This window comes from Microcaecilia unicolor, chromosome 13, assembly GCF_901765095.1.
Source record: "Microcaecilia unicolor chromosome 13, aMicUni1.1, whole genome shotgun sequence".
Taxonomy (NCBI): domain Eukaryota; kingdom Metazoa; phylum Chordata; class Amphibia; order Gymnophiona; family Siphonopidae; genus Microcaecilia; species Microcaecilia unicolor.
The window spans coordinates 18,108,062-18,121,561 of NC_044043.1; the positions used below are offsets into that span (position 1 = coordinate 18,108,062).

The window sequence follows — 13,500 nt, forward strand, 5'->3', positions numbered from 1 at the left end:
ATGTGGGTGGGGGAGGGAGGAGCAGAAAATGGATGGGTCTATGGGGTGTGGGTAGGAGGGAGGGAGGGAGAAGGAGCAGAAGATGGATGCAACTAGGGGTGTGGGGGAAAGGGGAACAGAGAAGATGATGAGTGGGTGGGGGAGGGAGAGGGAGCAGAAGATGAATGGGATGGGGCTTTGGAGGAGAGGGAGCAGAAGATGGATGGGAGGGACTAGAGGGTGTGGGTGGGGGGAGGGAGGAGCAGAAGATGGATGCAACTAGGGGTGTGGGGGGAAGGGGAACAGATCAGAAGATGAGTGGGACTTGATGACTGAATGGGAAAGGAAGATGACAAGAGGAGAGAAGAAATGGAAAAGCTGATCCGGAAAGGAATTTAGAAGACTGACACATGGAAGGTGGAAGAGAGTGGGACCAGCCCAATCAGAAAAATAAAGTGCTCAGACAACAAAGGTAAAAAAGAAAAAAATAATTGTTATTTAGTATTTTTTAAAGATTGAGATGTGCCTGCTTTGTGAAATGTACATTTATTTACTTATTTATTAGTTTTATATTTTGCAGAGTACAGAAGGAAAAAAACATTTCTGTTTTTCTCTTAGCAGTATTGCCCTGCTTGTAGAGTCTGACTTTCTTGAGTGGAGGGGTGGTGGTGGTTCCATTTCAGTTGTTGTCTGAATGGTCTTTTTCTGGTCCCCTACATATATTTATGCTAATGAATATGCTAATGTACCACACCCCACCCTTTGCCCCTCCCAAATGAAACTGTCAAACTATGCCCATGATAGCCGCCCTCTACCAACTCCATCCTGTTTATATCCTGTTGAAGGTGTGATCTCCAAAACTGTACACAGTACTCTAAATGAGAGCTCATCAGAAACTTATACAAGAGGCAGTATCAAAACTTTTTTTTCCTGCTTATTATTTCTCTGTCTATGCATCCGAGCATCCCTTCTGGCTTCTGCCATCACCTTTTCTACCTACAGTGGTGGAAATAAGTATTTGATCCCTTGCTGATTTTGTAAGTTTGCCCACTGACAAAGACATGAGCAGCCCATAATTGAAGGGTAGGTTATTGGTAACAGTGAGAGATAGCACATCACAAATTAAATCCGGAAAATCACATTGTGGAAAGTATATGAATTTATTTGCATTCTGCAGAGGGAAATAAGTATTTGATCCCCCACCAACCAGTAAGAGATCTGGCCCCTACAGACCAGGTAGATGCTCCAAATCAACTCGTTACCTGCATGACAGACAGCTGTCGGCAATGGTCACCTGTATGAAAGACACCTGTCCACAGACTCAGTGAATCAGTCAGACTCTAACCTCTACAAAATGGCCAAGAGCAAGGAGCTGTCTAAGGATGTCAGGGACAAGATCATACACCTGCACAAGGCTGGAATGGGCTACAAAACCATCAGTAAGACGCTGGGCGAGAAGGAGACAACTGTTGGTGCCATAGTAAGAAAATGGAAGAAGTACAAAATGACTGTCAATCGACAAAGATCTGGGGCTCCACGCAAAATCTCACCTCGTGGGGTATCCTTGATCATGAGGAAGGTTAGAAATCAGCCTACAACTACAAGGGGGGAACTTGTCAATGATCTCAAGGCAGCTGGGACCACTGTCACCACGAAAACCATTGGTAACACATTACGACATAACGGATTGCAATCCTGCAGTGCCCGCAAGGTCCCCCTGCTCCGGAAGGCACATGTGACGGCCCGTCTGAAGTTTGCCAGTGAACACCTGGATGATGCCGAGAGTGATTGGGAGAAGGTGCTGTGGTCAGATGAGACAAAAATTGAGCTCTTTGGCATGAACTCAACTCGCCGTGTTTGGAGGAAGAGAAATGCTGCCTATGACCCAAAGAACACCGTCCCCACTGTCAAGCATGGAGGTGGCAATGTTATGTTTTGGGGGTGTTTCTCTGCTAAGGGCACAGGACTACTTCACCGCATCAATGGGAGAATGGATGGGGCCATGTACCGTACAATTCTGAGTGACAACCTCCTTCCCTCCGCCAGGGCCTTAAAAATGGGTCGTGGCTGGGTCTTCCAGCACGACAATGACCCAAAACATACAGCCAAGGCAACAAAGGAGTGGCTCAGGAAGAAGCACATTAGGGTCATGGAGTGGCCTAGCCAGTCACCAGACCTTAATCCCATTGAAAACTTATGGAGGGAGCTGAAGCTGCGAGTTGCCAAGCGACAGCCCAGAACTCTTAATGATTTAGAGATGATCTGCAAAGAGGAGTGGACCAAAATTCCTCCTGACATGTGTGCAAACCTCATCATCAACTACAGAAGACGTCTGACCGCTGTGCTTGCCAACAAGGGTTTTGCCACCAAGTATTAGGTCTTGTTTGCCAGAGGGATTAAATACTTATTTCCCTCTGCAGAATGCAAATAAATTCATATACTTTCCACAATGTGATTTTCCGGATTTAATTTGTGATGTGCTATCTCTCACTGTTACCAATAACCTACCCTTCAATTATGGGCTGCTCATGTCTTTGTCAGTGGGCAAACTTACAAAATCAGCAAGGGATCAAATACTTATTTCCACCACTGTATTTGGACACCTTAAGGTCATCTGATACGATCAGCCCCCAAGTCCCACTCTTCTTCCAAACACAGAAGAAGTACTTCACCCCTGGTCTATACTGTACCACATCCTCAGGTTTTTGTAGCCCAAATGCATGATTCTGCACTTTTTAGCATTAAATCTTAGCTGCCAAATTCTAGACCACTCTTCAAACTTAAGTCCCTCTTCATGCTATCTACTCCATCAGGGTGTCTACCCTATTGCAGATTTTGCTATCATCTGCAAAGAGGCAAACCTTATCAAACAACTCTTCCACAATATTTCTCACAAAAAATGTTATAAACAGCCAGACCTAGAACCAAACCCTGAAGCACACCTCTGATAACAACCCTTTCCTCCAGATGAGCTCCATTTACCACAACCCTTTCTTGCCTTCATTATAATCCAGTCAGCCATTTTAGGGCCCATACTGAGGGTACTCAGTAACATAGTAAATGATGGCAGATAAAAACCTGAATGGTCCATCCAGTCTGCCCAACAAGATAATCTCATTTTACATGGTATGTGATACTTTATATGTATAGCCAAGTTTGATTTGTCCTTGCCTTTCTCAGAGCACAGACCGTAGAAGTCTTGTACTAAAAGTTCTGAAACTAACGTTGAAGCCCCTTAAATTTACACTCCAGCCCATCCATATCTATTCAGTTATGATCAGGGCGTAGACCGTAGAAGTCTGCCTAGCAGTGGCATTCCGATGCTGGCTGACACCCGGGGCGGATCGCTGATGCGCCCCCCCCCCCGGCGAAATGACACCCCCGGGTGCACGCCGCTGGGGGGGGGGGTGCCGCGGCGCGGGCCTGTTGCCTCCGAGTTCGCATGTGTTCACTGCTCCCTCTGCCCTGGAACAGGGCAGAGGGAGCAGTGAACACATGCAAACTCGGAGACAGGGTGACAGGCGCGCGCCACGGCACCCCCCCAGCGGCGTGCACCCGGGGCAGACCGCCCCCACCTTGGTACGCCACTGCTGCCTAGCACTGGTTTTGGCTTCCCACCCAATGTCCATTAACATTCCGTAGATCCATTCCTTCTAAAAAGGATTCGTGTTTATCCCACGCATGTTTGAATTCCATTACCGTTTTCATCTCCTCCATCTCCCACAGAAGGGCATTCCATGTATCTACCACCCTTTCTGTGAAAAAATACTTCCTGACATTACTCCTGAGTCTGCCCCCCTTCAACCTCAGTTCATGTCCTCTACTTTTACCACTTTCCCATCTCCAGAAAAGGTTTGTTTGCGGATTAATACCTTTCAAATATTTGAACGTCTGTATCATGTCACCCGTTTCTACTTTCCTCCAAGGTATGCACAGCAAGCCTCTCCTCATACGGTTTGCAACGCAAATCCCATACCATTTTTGTAGCTTTTCTTTGCACCACTTCCAGTGTTTTCATATCTTTTGCAAGCTATGACCCTCCAAAACTGAACACAATACTCCAAGTGGGGCCTCACTAACGAATTGCAGAGGGGTATCAACACCTCCTTTCTTCTGCTGATTATATCCCTCTCTATGCAGCCTAGCATCCTTCTGGTCACAGCCATCGCCTTGTCACATTGTTTCTTCGCCTTCATATCCTCTCACACCAACACCCCAAGGTCTCTTTCCTGAGTCGAGCTTACTAATCGCTCCCCTCCTATCCGGTATCTCTCTTTTGGGTTTCTGCACTTCTTGGCATTAAATGTTGTATTACTTCAATTGATGGGACCTGAGGGTGGTCTTCAACATAGGTTGTTATATAAGGAACAACGATTTATTTATATGTGGGGCACCACCTATTCCGGGGGCTTGAATAGGGAAGTGGAATGGGTTTGATAAATCATTTATGAGGTGTCCCTTTAAGGGTGAGAGAAATTAAGTGGGAGGGGGCGCCTGGTAATTAAAAGCATCAGATGACCGTGTGCTGGCCTTTAAATTCCGGTATATTCCAGAAGTTCAGTGTAGTTAGACTTCCCAGGAGGGAAGGTCAGTGTTGAGGACTTAGGTCCGACCGAGAAAGATGGCCACATCGATGAGGTAAATGGAAGTTTTTTTTTTAAAAATGGGGTTGTAGTAATGAAGAAAGTTATTTTGTTTGAATTCTGTGTATTGTTTTTGTGAACAGCAATTCCTTCTGAAGAAGCATACTAGCGAAACTCTGCATGAGCAAAGGAACGTCTTAAACCATAGTTTATGGAATATTTGTTACAAGATCGCATGTGGACATTTTGGGTTTCCTTTTTTGGACACACACCGTAAAACATAAAGTATGATTGGAAGCAGATGGTAAAATCTGTATGGGAGATTGAAGATGTTCTTCAGTCATTGGTCATATATTGGTGTTAACCTTCCTGGAAAAGCAAATTCATGAACGTTTGGAAGAACTGTTTCATATATAACTTAAATCTTTGTACATCAGCAGACGGTGGTGACCATTTGGATATATGTTTAGTTGTGTTAGGAAACATTTAGTACTTTTATGTATAGGGACGTGAAATGCCATGTATCAATGCTACAGTTAAGGCAATAAAATATTGAATATATTTACAGCTTCAAAATTTGATTTGTTAATGAAAAGCTTATTGTTAATGTATGTGGTAAAATCAAATTTGTTTATGATGATTATTGCTATAAAAGTGCTTTTGGTAGTTTTATCATTGAATGTATAGTTCCCAGGTTTATAAAGATTCAATTTTAACTGCCAGACCCTTGACCATTCTTCTAACTCTTGGAGATCCCTTCTCATTGTTTCTACTCCCTTCGAGGTATCCACTCTATTGGTTATCTTCGTGTCATCAGCAAAAAGGCAAATGTTTCCTTCTAACCCTTCAGCAATATCTCTCACAAATATATTAAACATAATAGGCCCCAGCATCGACCCCTGAGGAACTCCACTGCTCACCTTCCTTTCCTCTGAGCAGATTCCATTTACCACCTCCCTCTGCCACCTGTCGGTAAACCAGCTTCCTATCCAATTCACCACTTTCGGTCCTAAGTTCAGCCCTTTCGGCTTATTCACGAGTCTTCTGTGGGGGACTGTATCAAAGACTTTGCTGAAATCCAAGTAGATTACATCTAGCACACATCCTTCATCCAGTTCTTTGGTCACCCAGTCAAAGAAATCAATAAGATTCGTTTAGCAGGATTTTCCTTTGGTAAAGCCATGTTGCCTTGGGTCCTGTAACCCATCGGCTTCTAGAAAGTTAACTATCCTTTCTTTCAGCAGCGACTCCATTATTTTTCCTACCACCGACTTGTGCTGATGAAGAAACTTGTTCAATGGGTGGCAAAATGGTCAACCTTCTTACCCCAAGTGTTTATATACCAAAGAGCAGTGATTTATTTTTCAATGGGATACAATATAGCCTCACAGGCTCAACAAAGAAGTTGAGTGGCTAACCCCGGTTTAAGGTCTGAATCCTGTTTTAGCCAATTGGATAACGCATTCATCATCACAACGTCAACTGTTAACCGTGATAGCCTTGGGAGTGAGCACATTAAATGTTTTGCTTAAGAATGTTTTGAAATAATATATTGAGGTGAAGAAAAAAATTTTTTCAGGTGGTTATGTATATCTATGTGGGCTCAGACATTGTTTTTTTTTACATATGTTTATAGATTTACATTTTATTCCCCTGAAACAGCAGCTTTGAGAAACAGATTGTGTTGGCAATAACTGCATGCAAGGATCTTTTCAAACACTTTGGGTAAGAAGGTTGACCATTTTGCCACCCATTGAACAAGTTTCTTCATCAGTACAAGTCTACATTGGAATGAAATCTCTACAATAGTTAGAATTTTTTCTAAGTTGGATACATTGGAGTGGAATCTACATACGGTGTTCAAGTTATTTACCTATATTTTAGAGGATATTAGTACAAGATTGAATTATGGACTTTTAGCTACAGCGTTATAAGAATCTCATCCATCTTTATGAACTTTGTAGGGGCTGTTATGTGCAATAATGGGATGGTCAGACATCCTTAATTAAAGGGCAACTGGTACTCAGAACATTTCACACATAATTATATAGGTTGTATTTACAGGGATTAGTATATTCATTATTTAGTACAATACTCTGATCTTTTTTGATGCATATTCATTAGAGATAACCTGAAAACATGGCCAGTTTGCAGCCCTAAAGGACTAAACCTAGACAAGCCGAAATTAGATAGGTTGGATTTAAAACAGACATAAAAAGAAATCCACATGTGTGCTGATGATGTGCAACTACTCATACCCAATGAAGCAAATCTACCCACAGCTCTAAGTAATCTGACTGCCTGCCTAACCGCAACTCAGGAACGGGTGAAAAACAACTGACTGAATCCAAATAAAACAGAGAGTCTTTGGATACAAAACACGTGGACAAATAACCCACTTCAAAATATCTTTTGGAAAGTATGAACTCCCCCTAAAATCACAGGTCAGGAACCTTGGGATACTGCTAGACTCATCACTCACTCCGATCCCACAAATTCAAACAACCTTCAAAAATTACCAGCTCCAACTAATTCAGAATGCAGCAGTATGACTGATACAAGGCTGCACGTGGCGTGACCATATCACACACTTCCTGCGAAAGCTACACTGGCTACCAGTATCTTACAGGGCTAAATTTAAAACTCTACGTTTGATTTACAAGGTCCTCAGACAAAATGGACCAGAGTACTTAAAGAATAAGTTAGCCCTCTAAGGAAGGATCATCACTATCTGTACCCTCATCAAACGAAATTGTACTATGCGATACCCGCCAGCAAGCCTTCTCAGGAGTAGCCCCCATGCTCTAAAATTTACTCCCAGAGGGGCTACATGTAACTCGAGACTACCTCTACTTCAGAGAGTGGAGGAGTGGCCTAGTGGTTAGGGTGGTGGACTCTGGTCCTGGGGAACTGAGTTCGATTCCCACTTCAGGCACAGGCAGCTCCTTGTGACTCTGGGCAAGTCACTTAACCCTTCATTGCCCCAGGTACAAATAAGTACCTGTATATAATATGTAAGCCGCATTGAGCCTGCCATGAGTGGGAAAGCGCAGGGTACAAATGTAACAAAAAAAAAAAGCAGATGAAAGGCTGGCTCTTCTCCCAAGACTTTAATACATAGGGTGACTGACTATACATTAATTCTGTACCTGGACTAGCTTGCTACACACACTGTAACTTAGATCAGTTCTTTATCTCTTGCTTAACTATACAAAGAACTTGCCTTGAGTGTAGCTAACCACCAAATTATCCCAACTGACTGTACCATGCATTTTGTTCCCATCAGATATATGCTCTTGGTCCCTCAGCTATATGGTAAGCCGTATTGTAGAAAATCTTTAGCATCATATCTATGTAAGTTGAATATTCCTATGGGCTTCTCTAGCGTTTAACGTGCGCTAATCATTAGTGCACACTAAAAACGCTAGCGCGCCTTTGTAAAACATCCCTTTAGCTTTTGTCTCTGCATAAGTCACTCCCTATACAGAGACAAAAAGCTAAAGGGTCCTTTTACCAAATGGCAATAAAAGGTGCGTGGGATTGCTGCGTGCCAAGGCCACCTTTTACCACTGTGGGAACAAGGTAATTTTCTTTAAAGGCCAGTAAATGGCTGTGCACTAAAGAAACATATTTAGGAGGTGGTAAGGGCTCTGGTGCTAACTGGGAAGTGAGTGGCGCTGCCTGATTACCACCATGCACGCCCCCAGCACTAGAAAAGAAAAAAAATTCCTAGCGCTGGAAGCCAAAACTACCGCCAGGCTCCTGAGCGAGCTCGGCAGTAGGTACACTTTCCTGCGTGCAAATCCAGAAGTAGCCCTACTACCGGGTAGTAAAAGGACTCCAAATAATTTTTTTTTTTTTTTTTTTAAAGAGTAAAAGAAATGCATTAAAATTTAGGAGCTTTTTTTAAGCCAATGATTGAGGAACACTGGTGTAAAAGTTCACACGTATCTGTATATTTCTGAGGCTTTTTCATCCTGATTAACAAAATTAAAAGCGAACAATATGAATAAAAATTACATTACTGTTCACAAGCTAGAAGTTTAATAAAGGCATGTTTATTTATTAAGGGGGTCTTTTACTAAGACATGGTATCTTACAGGACGTTTTTAGTTCAAGGTAGAAATCAGCTAGCAGTAAACGCCAAGACCTCCATTATATTCCTATGAGCGTCTCGGCGTTTACCGCCAGCTGATTCCTACCACAAGCTAAAAATGCTACCACAGCTTAGTAAAAGACCCCCTTAAGTTGGAATGATCTACAAGAATACTGAATGTTGATTTAGTGAAGTTTTGGTTTTGTTTGGTGATTATTTCTACTTCACTCTTCTTTGGAAGTATTTCTGGAATATTGATCTAACAGAGAAATGTTCAAGATTTCAGATTTATTCATGTTTACTTTAAATCATGGTACGAGTCCAAATTCCTAAAGTGTCCAACAAGGATTCCTTAATCTGATATAAAGAACTCACACAGAAAGAAAGGTAATCTGCAAGACAGCTGGGATTGTTCTCGTTCTCCATAGTTTTATTACAATATTTTCCAAACTAAAGAACTTTAATTTTTTTTACTTTCTTAAAGTAATCACAAAACTGTCTCATACACACACACACACACACACACAAAATAAGCTCATCAGCAGAGAACACAAAATTTATACCTCAGTATAAAGTAGGCAAGTTAAAGAGGATATTATATTATGGCAGAAGTCATTTTCTGTGGAATAAACAGTTGAATTACAAGCCATTATTTCTTCCAGGTTATACAAACTGCAGAGCTACAAAGTGTTCAGAGAAGAAAGGGATTTCCTCCAGACTGATCTTATGCTCTCATCTCCTTGGGCAAAAATATCTGGAGAGAAAGAAAATACATTTAAGACACAGCAATGGTTTATGCTGGTGTTCATTCATCTTGATGCCAAGTAGCTAATCAAGACTGAAAACAACATGTCATACAAGCTTCTTTAAGTACATAAGTATTTCCATACTGGGAAAGACCAAAGGTCCATCGAGCCCAGCATCCTGTTTCCAACAGTGGCCAATCCAGGTCACAAATACCCAGCAAGATCCCAAAAATGTACAAAACATTTTATACTGCTTATCCCAGAAATAGTGGATTTTCCCCAAGTCCATTTAATAACGGTCTATGGACTTTTCCTTTAGGAAGCTGTCCAAACCTTTTTTAAACTCCGCTAAGCTAACCGCCTTTACCACATTCTCTGGCAACGAATTCCAGAGTTCTTTGTCTGTAAGAAAAGTGGGATTCAGGTACCAACGACAGACAATAGGCCAGACCCCCAAAGAGAAGGCAAGTAAATGCCTAGAACGGACTCTTCCAGCACTCCATTATCACAGGGAATTGAATCACAAAATATAATCTGAGCTACAGGGCACAAAAAAATCTGACAAGAAACCCAACAGTGACATAGGCCAAGTACTTCTAAAACAGTGGTTCTCAACCAGTGTGTCACGAACACAGGAGGAGTGTCGCGAAGCCAGCACAGAGCAGCTTTTTTTTTTCTAGTTTCCAAGGTAGTGTGCCTCTCCCTTCTTTTCCCTCCCCTCCCGCCACGGATTCAGAAACTCTTCACGGCCTCTCTCAGCATCCCTAATCCATCAAATCTTTCTTCACCAGTACCTCCCTCGGCTCCCCCAGTCAAGCAAACCTGGTCTTTACTGGCAGCGCCAGTAACAGTGCCCTGCCTGGGCCAAAGCGGATCCTTCCCCGCCTCTCTCCAACTTAATTTCCTGTTTACGTGTGGGTAGCACGCAGAAGGGGAAGGATCTTCCTTGGCACAGGCAGGATGTTACTGCTGTTGATGCCGCTACCAGCGAAGAACAGGTTTGCTTGACCAGGGGTGCTGAGGAAGGAACTGGCAAAGAAAGGCTTGATGGACTGTCCTCTCTCCCTTCCCCTCTGCTCCTATGGTGCAGGGCAGCCACTCTAAGGTGAAGGCAGCCACAGAAAAAAAACCCAGCTTGGTAGCAGGAGATGCAGCTACATAAATCCCAATGCCCTGCTCCTTCCTGGGCTATGTAGGTGGAAATAAACACATCAGAACTAAAAGCCTGCCAAGTGAGGTTTACCACCTACACAACCCAGAAAGAAAGGCGGCATTGGGATTTGTGTAGCTGCATCTCTTTCTCCCCCCTCCCTTTCTTCTCTTGCAGCCCAGTATCTCTTTCCCCCATGGTCTGATGTTTCCCTCAGCCTCCACGGTCTGATGTGTCCCCTTCTCCCTACCTCCTACCCCTCACAGTCTGACATGTCCCCCTCGTTCCACCCTCTATCCCCCATCCCCACAGTCTGATGGGTACCTAGCACTTGACCCACTCCCACAGCCTGTCATGTGCCCCTCCCCAGCCCCACCCCTGACATGTGCCCATATCTCCACCCCACACGATGGTAAAATTATTTATCATACCTGATAATTTTCTTTCCATTAATCATAGCTGATCAATCCATAGACTGGTGGGTTGTGTCCATCTACCAGCAGGTGGAGATAGAGAGCAATCCTTTTGCCTCCCTATATGTGGTCATGTGCTGCCGGAAACTCCTCAGTATGTCGATATCAAAGCTCCATCCGCAGGACTCAGCACTTAGAGAATTACACCCACAAAGGGACACTCTGCCCAGCTCACCACCGCCCAAACGGGGGAGGGGAATTAACCCAGTTCATCCCCACACAAGTGGGAGAGGGGAATCCGTCCAGCTCATCCCCGCGGAGCGGGGGAGGGACACCACCCCGCCGATGCGGGGGGGATCTGGCTTATCCTGCAACCGCGGGAGGAGCTGACTGACCCTAACACCGCCGAAGCGGGAGGGGTACAAAGCTGCCCTAGAGCCGCACGAAGTGGGAGGGAGCGCCGGCAGAATTTAGGTCTCAATCCAGCCCCGTAAAACAGAGGGGAAAGGAATGCAGCAGCTCACTGTAACACAAAATCGTCTCAACTCCTAAAGAATCCAATTGAAAAAACTTGAACACGAAGTCCTCCTGAACAGGAACTGAAGACTAAACTTGAACCTGAAATGCAACCAGAATAAAAACAGTACAGATATCTGGGAGGGGCTATGGATTGATCAGCTATGATTAATGGAAAGAAAATTATCAGGTATGATACATAATTTTACCTTCCATATCATCATGCTGATCAATCCATAGACTGGTGGGATGTACCGAAGCAGTACTCACCCAGGGCGGGACATAGAAATCCCTGACCGCAACACTGAAGCTCCAAACCGGGCCTTCGCCCGAGCAGCCACAGTCAAGCGGTAATGCCTGGAGAAGGTATGAGCCGATGCCCAAGTTGCCGCCTTGCAAATCTCTTCCAAGGAGACGGACCCGGCCTCCGCCATCGAGGCCGCCTGAGCTCTAGTGGAGTGAGCCTTCAGCCGGATAGGCGGCACCTTCCCCGCGGCCACCACATAAGCCGCTGCAATGGCTTCCTTGACCCATCTTGCCACTGTAGGCTTAGCAGCCTGCAGACCCTTACGAGGACCTGCAAACAGGACAAACAGATGATCCGACTTCCGGAAATTATTGGTCACTTCCAAGTATCTGATGATGACTCGTCTCACATCTAGATATTTGAGAGCAGAGTACTCCTCTGGGTAGTCCTCCCTACGAAAGGATGGGAGACAGAGCTGCTGATTCACATGGAAGCGAGAAACAATCTTGGGCAGGAAGGAAGGCACTGTGCGAATAGACACTCCTGCCTCAGTGAACTGCAGAAAGGGCTCTCGACATGATAGCGCCTGGAGCTCGGAAACTCTTCTGGCTGAAGTGATAGCCACCAAAAAGACTGCTTTCAACGTCAGGTCTTTCAGAGATGCCCTTGACAAGGGTTCAAAAGGCGGCCTGCAAGGCTCTTAGCACTAGATTGAGATTCCACGCAGGTAGCACTGAGTGCAGAGGAGGGCGCAGGTGATTAACTCCCTTGAGAAAGCGCACCACATCTGGCTGCGAAGCCAGGGAAGCACCCTTCAGGCGGCCCCTGAAGCAAGCCAGAGCCGCTACCTGGACTTTAAGGGAACTGAGCGACAGGCCTTTCTCCAGACCTTCTTGCAGGAACGCCAACACTGAAGAAATTGGAGCAGTGAAGGGAGAAAGAGAGCCTGCCTCACACCACGATGCAAAAGTACGCCAAACCCTGGCGTAAGCAGTAGAAGTAGAGCGCTTCCTCGCTCTTAGCATAGTGGCGATGACCTTGTCTGAGAAGCCTTTCTTCCTCAGACGCTGCCGCTCAATAGCCAGGCCGTAAGACCAAAGGGGGAGGGATCCTCCATCACCACGGGACCCTGATGCAACAGGCCCTGCTCCACTGGCAGTCGCAGAGGTCCGTCCACTGAGAGCCTGATCAAGTCCGCATACCAGGGACGTCTGGGCCAGTCCGGACCCACCAGGATTACCCGGCCCGGATGCTTTGCCACCCGGTCTAGCACCCTGTCCAACATGGGCCAGGGCGGGAACACATAGAGAAGCTCCTGTGTCGGCCACTGTTGGAGAAGAGCATCTACTCCCAGAGATCGAGGGTCCCGTCCTCTGCTGAAAAAGCGCGGCACTTGGCAATTGGCCGATGACGCCATCAGATCTAGGCTCGGCTGGCCCCAGCGCTTCGTGATGTCCAAGAACACCTGAGCCGATAACTGCCACTCTCCGGGATCCAAGGTATGGCGACTGAGAAAGTCCGCCTTGACATTCATGACTCCAGCAATGTGGGCCGCCGACAGCTGTTCCAGGTTCGCTTCCGCCCACTGGCATAGATTCATGGCCTCCTTGGCTAGAGGGGCGCTCTTGGTACCTCCCTGGCGATTGACATAGGCCACAGCCGTGGCATTGTCCGACAGGACCCATACTGGCTTCAACGCCAGTACCGGGAGAAACTCCAAAAGCGCCAACCGAATGGCTCTGAGTTCCAGGAGGTTGATAGACCACTTTG

The 13,500-nt window shown here is 45.4% G+C and overlaps 1 long non-coding RNA gene across 1 annotated transcript in view; it reads right to left on the minus strand.

Moving 5' to 3' along the window:
• Positions 1 to 9,291: 9,291 nt before the first annotated feature.
• LOC115456619 overlaps positions 9,292 to 13,500 on the minus strand; it is a 79,232-nt gene continuing 75,023 nt past the window's right edge. Inside the window, exon 3 of the long non-coding RNA XR_003939896.1 lies at positions 9,292 to 9,412. This is a non-coding gene — a long non-coding RNA (uncharacterized LOC115456619). The remainder of the gene's footprint in view (positions 9,413 to 13,500) is intronic.